This window comes from Anabrus simplex, chromosome 1, assembly GCF_040414725.1.
Source record: "Anabrus simplex isolate iqAnaSimp1 chromosome 1, ASM4041472v1, whole genome shotgun sequence".
Lineage (NCBI taxonomy): Eukaryota > Metazoa > Arthropoda > Insecta > Orthoptera > Tettigoniidae > Anabrus > Anabrus simplex.
Genome location: NC_090265.1, coordinates 1,775,936,115 through 1,775,946,073, shown reverse-complemented (window position 1 = coordinate 1,775,946,073; position 9,959 = coordinate 1,775,936,115). Strand labels below are relative to the sequence as shown.

Here is a 9,959-nt window from a genome sequence, read left to right as displayed (position 1 = left end):
AATTACCTCGCCGACTACACGCTCCTGCGGCACTTTAATGTTTCTGATGTACTTTTACTGTTTTCTCAGTCCACATCGTTCGGTCAGGGCCAATCGCCCTCTCCATTATCGTAACTTGAGCACTCCTCCGTGTTATTGCCATTCGCGGTCGGGGCGCTACGACGGAATCTCTTGATGTCCTGACTGTCATATGATGATGTTTGTTGTTTAAAGCTAGGTCATCGGCCCCTAACAGTACCAGGTGAACGAAATGAAAATTAAAACTTCAAAATGTATCCCCTGACTGGAGTCTAAAACGAATGACGATGAAAAAAATAATCCGGCTTCTTGGCCAAGTGATTTGCGTGCTGCCCTTGGTCCAAGGGGTCCCAGATTCGATTCCCCGCCGGACCGAGGATTTTAACTGTATATGGTTAATTGCTCCGTTTGTCCGACTCGGTGTCTGAATGGTCAGCGTACTGCCCTTCGATTCAGACGGTCCCGGGGTCAATTCCCGGCCGGGTCTGGGATTTTAATCGCTTCTGATTAATTCATCTGGATTGGGTTCTGGGTATATGTGCCCGTCCCAACACCCTCCTCATCATAATCAGACAACATACCACACTACCAACCACCACAGAAACACGCAATGGTGCATACATCCCTCCATATAGGGTTGGCGTCAGGAAGGGCATCCGGTCCTTAAACATCGGTCAAATCCACATGTGCGACGCAGTTCGGACCCGCGACACCACGGGTGTCGGGAAAAAAGCTGTAGCAAAATAATAATAATAATAATAATAATAATAATAATAATAATAATAATAATAATAATAATAATAATAATAATAATATGGTTAATTGCTCCAGTTGGCTGTTTGTATTCGTGTCAATACATTTCTCTTCATATATTCACATCAACTCTGCAGAAACATGCAATCGCATTACATCCCTCAAAAAAGGGTTGGTTTGTTCCAAATCCATATCACGTGTCAACCTCAATTAATTACGATTACGGCCAGTTAGAAGAATAGTTAATTCTTCCGGCTCAAGGACTGGATGTCTGCGTTCTTTCATCACCAACACACTACACTACCAACCATCAAAGAAACGCGCACAGTGAATTCATCCGTACCACCATAAAAATGGGTCAGATCCACTTCTCAAGTATGTCGGCGGATGCTCAGTGAGTCTCGGCCCAAAAGTGTCCACGACTGATCCGTGGTCCGACAACTCTGCACTCCGACCGGCCATTCGAGCAAAGAAGGGCTCTACAACTCTGTATTCGGGAGACGGAGAAGGGCTGGTCTAGTGTTGGGAAATAGATTAAATAATCGAATATAATAATCGAATGAGTTTCAAATATTATTCAGTTGTAGTGATGGCATAATCGAACACTTTAAACATTCGAATAACCACCATCCGATTATTTAGATAATTTAATAAATAATCGAATTTCAAATATGATTCAGTTGTATCGCATAGAATATTCGGATGCGTCATAAATAAGTTTTTCCGTTTAAGTGTGTCGAATGGACAATCAATTGAAATAAACGAATAGAGGAACTCTTATTAAAAACTCTTACGTTGAAACTAAATGAGTAAATTAACTATCTTAATAACATCATTTTACATTCCACGAGTTCAAAAGCATTCACTATTCAACTGCCTCCTTCGTTCGAATGCAGTTCCAAATGTATAATCGAAAAAATCGAATGGAATATAATATTCTATTGCCTCACTGATTCGAATGGAGCTTCAGATGGGTAATCGAAAAATAATGGAGTAGAACATATAATAGAATAAACGAATAAAATGAAATAATCGAAAAAGCGATTATTGTGTATTCGATTATCAGATCACTAGGCTGGTCCCCACTGTCGACTGTCCTGAGAATGGTTTTCCATTCTCCTGCACTAAGGCTAATGCCGGGACAGTTTCTAGTATAGACCACGGCCGTACCCCCGGCCCTCACCTTCTACGAGCATCTCCTTCAATGTAACAAATCTCCTGGCTTGAGAGACGGCATCACCGTTTATGAGCCCACCTCCCCCTTCAGGCGAGGAGTGAAAAATGTAGTAGTAGTAGTGCCGAATATAATTCTATTTGGATAAGGCCAAGATGAAGCATAAGAGGAAGAAGAAAAGTCAAAACGAAGGAAGAAAGACCGTATCTTCACAGATCATACGTTGACCAAGAGGACATTTTTTGTACTTTATTTTGGTGCCAATAAAAGCCCATGTCATGCCAATCATATGTGTCAATTATTACGGCTCTTCCTCCAATACTCCGCGAAGTACTGATGGAGATGATGCTTGTTGTTTAAAGGGGCCTAACATCTAGCTCATAGGCCCCTAATGGTACAAAATGAGACGAAATGTTATGACAATATAAAAATTCCTAATCCTCCACTGACCGGAATTCGAAAACGTGAAGACGAGGAATGAATGGATTGGAAGTGAAAACAATCAGTGATCCGACCCGCAATGCCCCACATTCCCAGAAACAAGCGTTAAAGAATAGTCTAGTATTACTTACCAAGTGACTGCTTCCAAAGCACAATACTGAATCGATGATGCTTGTAATCGAAACAGGTCAAAAATCCAGGTCATCGGCCCCTCATAATGATACTTAATGCTAGGAATATAGAACCATGCTATTTGTTATCTTGCGGTACTAATAAAATACAGCGTAGACTCGCGGTATTCTACACATTATGGTACTACTCACAGGAAGTGTAACGCGCACACGTAACACAGACCTATGGTGTTTCGCACACCGCGGCGCTATTTACAGGCAAGGCAAACCTGTACAAGCAACGCAAACCTATGACGTTTCTCACATAAGTGGACTAACCACAGGGACTCGCACTGTTGTGCTATATTCCTCACATAGTGGGTACTAATCATAGGGAAAGCAGAACCATGGTGTCGTTCATCATATAGGGGTACGAATTACAGGTACTGTAAAATGCATCCTGAGCCACACACTATCCCTACTAATCACAAACCTATTTTGTACTTAACATAGTGGTACTATACGCAAGTAAAAGCGACCCATGGTGTTCTCTGCGTGATGGTACTAATTACAAATAGTCTCATGGCTCTAATTTGATCATCCCTAGGTCGCCCCTTTTAGTCGCCTCTTGCGACAGGCAGGGGATACCGTGGGGGTATTCTTCGTCTGCGTCCCCCACCCACAGGGGGTCCGCAAAGTACTGCCTCGTCAAATATTAACGGAAATGGGAAATGAGGAGCGTGCGGTAGTTTTCCGTTGCTTTCCTCACCGGACCAGAAGATGTTATTACATCTCAGTCTGCCAACCCCACTGAAATGCCAGCACCAGCAGATATTTTCACGCCACGTATAACAGGGACTGGCTGCGTTACTAGCATTGCTCATATCTCAGTCACTTACGAACTTTCAAAGTCAAGGACGGGACGGTGGCAGGTCTACGACAGTAAGAAATTTGTTCTAGCCCATACCAGAAGATATACTGCACTGTAAACACTAGGTCTCGCCAGCAAAGGCATTTTTCGGATACAAGAGTAACTCACAGAAATCCGAGCCCTTAAGAAAAAGAATGCTGCCAACCATAAAATAATACCACCATGCAATCCATGTATATATATTTTGCTATTGGCTATATATATATATATATATATATATATATATATTTTGCTATTGGCTTTAAGTCGCACCGACACAGATAGGTCTTATGGTGACGATGGGACAGGAAAGTGCTAGGACTGGGAAGGAAGCAGCCGTGGCCTTAATTAAAGTACAGCCCCAGCATTTGCCTGGTGTGAAAATGGGAAACCACGGAAACCATCTTCAGGGCTGGCGACAGTGGGGTTCGAACCCACTATCTCTCGAATACTGGATACTGGCCTCACTTAAGCGACTGCAGCTATCGAGCTCGGTCCATGCAATCCAGACCAAGGGAATCTTTCGTTTCGTTTCACAATAGAATTACAATATTCGTGGAAACTTGATGGAAGTTATTATTTACCACCTGCCGATCGAGTTACTTTGGAACTAATTTCATTAACGGTACAATAATCGAGTAAAAACTCTCGTCATTTGTTTCTGGCCGCTTATTTAATTACTCGAGGAGCTCAACGACGTTCATCTAATAAAAGCTGTACGCAGTAAATCAGAGTTAGCAGCGCGCATGCGTAGTGGGCGAGGCCGACAAGCTTCCTTACTGTAACGAAGAAATCAGAAGGTTGGACGAGTTTTAGCTTCAAATTACAGCACAAGAACCCATTACCAGGTGTATGCATAAGTTCTTGTCGGTTTTTCTGCTAAGGAAAACACGAAATTTTCAAGGAAAATTCACCATTTGTTTATTCAATATATTGGCCACCGGTTTCTACACACTTCGTCTATCTTTCAGCTAAGTTATGAATTACATGTCAGAAAAACTGCTTGTCCTTTGCGACAAACCATTCGTCGAGCCATTTTCCAACTACTTCGAAATTTCTGAAGTGCTGCTCGCCAGATCGGGGCAGTACGGCAGGGGCGGAAGTATGTCCCATCCAAGTGATTTCAAGGTGCCTCTCACTGGTTTTGCTGCGTGAGACGGCGCATTGTCGTGTAACAAAATCACTTTGCCACGTCTTCTGGCCCAACAATGCGTATTTTAAATTAATCATTTGTTGGCATAAGCGTTGTGCATAAACGCTTTCGCTGGTTTTCAAGAGTTCATAATACACAATACCGCTCTAGTCCCACCAGACACGAAGCCTGGCCTTCTTGCCCAAGCGATCTGTCGAAACTATGTCTCTCATATTCTAATCGATAGAGCGTGTTTCAAAGCCTTTTTCTTTTGATTAAATACGAAAAGCAATGTGTGCCTCAGATGTCCTTTTTCAGGCATAAACTTCGACATGATCACTGAACGATACAACACAGACGATAGTGTTTGGCGCGGTCAACTCGTGTGCGTTGGTAGATTAATGCTAGACGAACAAACTGACGTAGGCGTCAAATTCATACGCTGCGTACTCTTCGCTGGCGCAAACTCGTAGTGAAACCGGAAAAGACCGATGCATACACCTGGTGCCTCGATTCAAGAGAATTATGGCCAGTTCGAAAGGGGAAGGAAAAGATAAAGGGAAAGATAAATAGATCTAATCCGTTCTTCCGCTTACAACGATGTAGCATTAAAATTTGCTTTAGGTCGCACCGATACAGATAGATCTTACGGCGATGATGGGATAAGAAAATGCTAGGAGTGGGTACGAAGTGGCCGTGACACAAGATAATGCCTGATATGCACTTCAATTAGAGCTACGATAGTTACCTTCCCAGCCCTAACTTTTTCTTAAGGCGGCGTCGCCAGCATTTGTCTGGTGCGAAAATGGGAAACCACGGAAAACCTTCACCAGGGCTGTCGAGAGTGGGGTTTGAACCTACTATCTCCCGAATGCGATCGTAACCGCACGGCCAATTCGTTCGGTATTTCATCCAGACCTGTAATGGCGACTATGTTGAATAGTAAAAGATTATCTATGTTTATGGAGTGCAGGGAGGGAGTATATATATATATATATATACGATCAGGTATAGGTCAACTAGTTGCACCGTTACATTCGGAAGATGGCAGGTTTGAACCCTAACATCGGCAACCCTGAATTTGCCTTTCTTTGGCTTACCATTTTCACACAAGTTAATGCCTGATATGCACTTCAATTAGAGCTACGATAGTTACCTTCCCAGCCCTAAGTTTTTCTTAAGGCAGCGTCGCCGGTTATCTATCTGTGTTGGAGCAATTTTAAACAACATTTTCTATTACATAAAAATGATACAGCTAAGGAGTGTGTGTGAAAGAGAGAGAGAGAGAGAGAGAGAGAGAGAGGGGGAGAGAGGGAGTGGGAGGGAGTGGGAGGGAGTGCAATTAACTGAATATTTTTAATCTCGTACAGCCTACAGACGCAATAATTGGATATGGAAACACAAATATGTAAGTAGGACTTGTGGATTACTAATCCTCCATCTTTAAACTTATTTTTAATAGTTCAGCTGTTTGACAGAATATTTGCTAAACGGCATTCGGTTCTGAGGGAACCGGGACGATTCCTGGCTAGTCCAGGGATTTTAGCCGCAACTGGTCAATTCCTTAGGCTCAGGCACTGGGTGTTGGTACCTGTCTTAATAGGCCTTACATACTTCTTCAGACAACACACTACACTACCAACCGCCAGAACGATTCCTGAAAGTGCTGTAACTGCACTGAGCTTCATAGAGGGCTACTGGTGGAGTCTCAACAGTGCACTAAGCAGTGTCTGGGAGAGGGTGGTGTTCTAACTGATGAGCCCGGCGCCACAATGGAGCGAAACGCTGGTAATTTCGCGATTAAAAAGGCATAACACATGTCAGCAGAGAAAGCTTCAGGAAAGTTGTGGAAAGCAGCAGGAAATAATCTCCAAGCATGGCAACGCGGACTGGGCCAGGTGAAAACCTATGAAGAGGGGAACGGAATCCATGCACCGCAATGTGCGTTCGAAATGTCGATGTTCATGTATCCTGCAGTTCACATGTCGACGCGCAATTTGCTGCGTTCTTCATCGACCCACGAGCCGAGTGATCCACCGTTCAGGGTTGTTTTTTTTTTTTTCATTTTTCGATCGTTCCCTCCACGGTGAGTGGAGGAGAAGCAATCATTTTCATGGGTTTCTCGTCACAAATCTAAGAAGTGTTTCGAGCATGGGCGTGGCGTTCATTCAAAACCTTCCCGCCGGGCCGAAGCCGCGACGGGTACCCTCCACTGAGCGAGGAGGTGGGTACCCAATGCCGAACGTCTGCGTCGTGGGAGACGCGGACCGCGACACTCCCCCTGTCGGCGACGGCCCCCACAGTACGAACAGGACTCGCCTGAGCTCGCAACAGCGGGCTCGGCAGGAGTCTCGCTCCTCGAGGGAGCCTTGAGAAGAGGTGTTCATAAATCCCAGAGCAACCTAGAGAAATGGGATACCCAAGCACAGGAGAACCCATCTTTCCTCAGTTTGGTAAAACATCTTCGTCATTGTCCATGCTCGCTCGTATCTTGCAATGAGGAGGAGTAGCTAAAGGCACATGACAACGCCACAGCTGTTTTCCTTCTGGGCAATGATATAAAACAATGCCGCCAATGGCCATGAAATAGATACATACATATTGGGATAAATACAATACAATAGTTCTCTGTGTTAAACACTACAACATTTGGTCAAAGACACCACTCTTTTTTTACATTTCTGAAGGTGATAGCGATCACAACGATTCTTGCACAGCCGAAACACACAATCCTCCTGCGGATCATGATCATGTCACATATTCTGTGATGAAAGCCATGTACCGCAAATCGTGTCATGACATGGGAATTTTGAGTCATCATGACATCCGTGGTATAAAACGTGCTCCATATTTCCTTCTTCTTCTTTGAATAAAGTTCTAGTAGAACACTGTCGTAGGCGGGTGTAGAATGTAGTAGAATCCACACTCGTGTAACCTTTGTGTTAGTAGTTCATATACCAATCGTGAAGGAGTGAATTTCGATAGGCATAGAACTTTCTTTAGATATACAGCATTGGTCTTCTCTAAAAGTAGTGTTGGTAAGATGGTCCCATATTAGCAGTAGTCCGTACCTCACCATTGGTAAGATCTTCACTTTAAAGAGCTTCATTGCCGTATCCACTAAAAGACTCCTCAGTTGCTTGATTTCATTCATGGCTATTACAGCAGCAGTGAGCTTGTCTTTTATATGTAGCGTGAAAGAGGTACCCGTGACCTGTAGTCATTCTCAGGTACTCAAAGGAAGCGGACGTTGATAATCTCTCACTGTTATAATAAATTGTGTCTTTCAATCCAAATAACCTAGTTTGTGTCAGTTATTTCCTTTTCCGTTATGACAGTCTATCTCTTTTTTTAAGTTATGATATGAAACATTTTCTTTTACGTATAAGAGATATTTGATGTACGTGTAAGTATACATACTTTGTTTACTTTTAATTTCTTCTCATGTTTCGCTTCTGACAACGGCGGCTGGGTTTATGTGTTCATCATTCAATTCTCATCACGACGCGCAGGTCGCCTACGGGAGTCAAATTAAAAGACCTGCATCTGGCGAGTCAAACTTGTCCTCGTACACTCCCGGGACTAAAAAAAAAAAGCCATGCGCTATTTAATTTCATTTCTGACAACAGGTTGTTTGTTCGTAAAGCCAAGCATCCCAATTGCATTCTTAAACCATCGGACACGAATTGAGACTATTATTTTCAATTGTGATGTTAGAATCTCTAATATAACTTTTTCTTTAGATTCCCCTCCCCACACACCCTAGTGGGATGGCGGGTGCGAACTGTATCACACATGTGGTGTTGGGCCAGTTTTACGGCCAGATGCCCTTTCCGATGTCACCCGTACGTGGAGGCAGTGTTGCCAGGTCTATAATGGAATATCGGTACATTATACTTAACAATTTCGAGGGTTTTACTGAAAATTTCGGCAGCTTTTCGAGAACTGGAATTTCATAATATAACTAAAGAATGCAATAGTCTTGTGAAGTTATTATCAGAAAATATATACAATTTCACTCACCCTTTCTCTCTGTCCAATCTAGGCTTCTTCTAATTATTATTATTATTATTATTATTATTATTATTATTATTATTATTATTATTTCTCTCCCCTCCTCCTGTAGATGTCGTTATTCATCAGGCGTAGAAAATGTGTGCCAATTTTAAAGTCGTAGGAGGATGCAGATTTCGAATTCCTTTTTGAATGCAGAAGTCCGGAGATCGTTTGAGTGCTCAGTCTATTTGTATTTTTTGTTTCCATTCGATTGATAGCAGAAAAAATCCTTTCAACTCCGGCAGATGAATGGGGCAAACACAAGAGGGAAAACATCGGGAATGATAGCTTACGAAGCATTTGTGATCCATCTCCCTTTTTCACTTTACATACTGCATTCCAAAATTGTACTGGATCTGTACTGTCAACATTCACCTGCGGACATCTTAAGTGTCAAGATCCTGAATATAAAGTTTAACACGCAGCTAGAAATGATGATGATGCTTGTTGTTTAAAACGGCTAACATTTAGGTCATCGGCCCCTAATGGTACGAAATGAGACGAAACGAAATGAAAAAAGCCCAAAAAACACCCACTGATCACAATTCAAAACGTAAGGACGAAGAAGGAATGGTTGGATGGATATGAATTTAAAACGATCAGTGGAACCGACCCACAGTGCCTCACATGCACAGAAGCTGGCGTAGAACAATAGTATTACTGACCAAGGGACTGTCTCTATAGCACAATACTGAATCAATGAATACTTGTAATCGGAAGGGGTCCAAAATCCAAGTCAGCGGCACCTCACAATGGTACTTACCGCTAGGAAAGTAGAACCATGGTATTTGTCATGTTGCGGTACTAATCAAGAGTAGCGTGGACTCGTGGTATTCCACATATTACGGTACTACTCACAGGTAATGAAATTCGCATATGATACTAGAGGGCGATGGTATTACAGACCTAGGGTGTTTCGCACATTGCGGCACCATTAACAGGCAACGCAAACCTATGGTGTTCATCACCTACGTGTACTAACCACAGGGACTCGTACTATCCCGTGGTGTTCCTCATATACTGGGTACTAATCATAGGCAAGCCAGAGCCATGTGTTCCGTCATCCCATGGAGTCGCTCATAGAGTGCTACTAATCACAAGTACTGTAAAAGCCGTCGCGCTCTCGTTTGCTACTAACCACAAACCTATTTGGTACCTAACATAGTGGTACTACGCGCAAGTAAAAGCGACCTATGGTGTTCACCGCGTGGTGGTACTAATCACAAGTAGTTTCATGGTTCTAATTCGATCATCCCTTGGTCGCCCCTTTTAGTCGCCTCTTACGACAGGCAGGGGATACCGTGGATGTACTCTTCGTTTGCGTCACCCAACCCGCAGGGGGTTGTGTGTTTGGTCCACGAGAGT

The 9,959-nt window shown here is 43.2% G+C and overlaps 1 non-coding gene across 1 annotated transcript; it reads right to left on the bottom strand.

Annotated features, from left to right (window-relative positions):
• Positions 1-6,438: 6,438 nt before the first annotated feature.
• LOC136858926 (5.8S ribosomal RNA) lies at positions 6,439-6,586 on the bottom strand. Its single transcript, XR_010858705.1, has one exon. It is a non-coding gene; the product is annotated as a 5.8S ribosomal RNA (ribosomal RNA).
• Between the last annotated feature and the right edge of the window lie 3,373 nt (positions 6,587-9,959).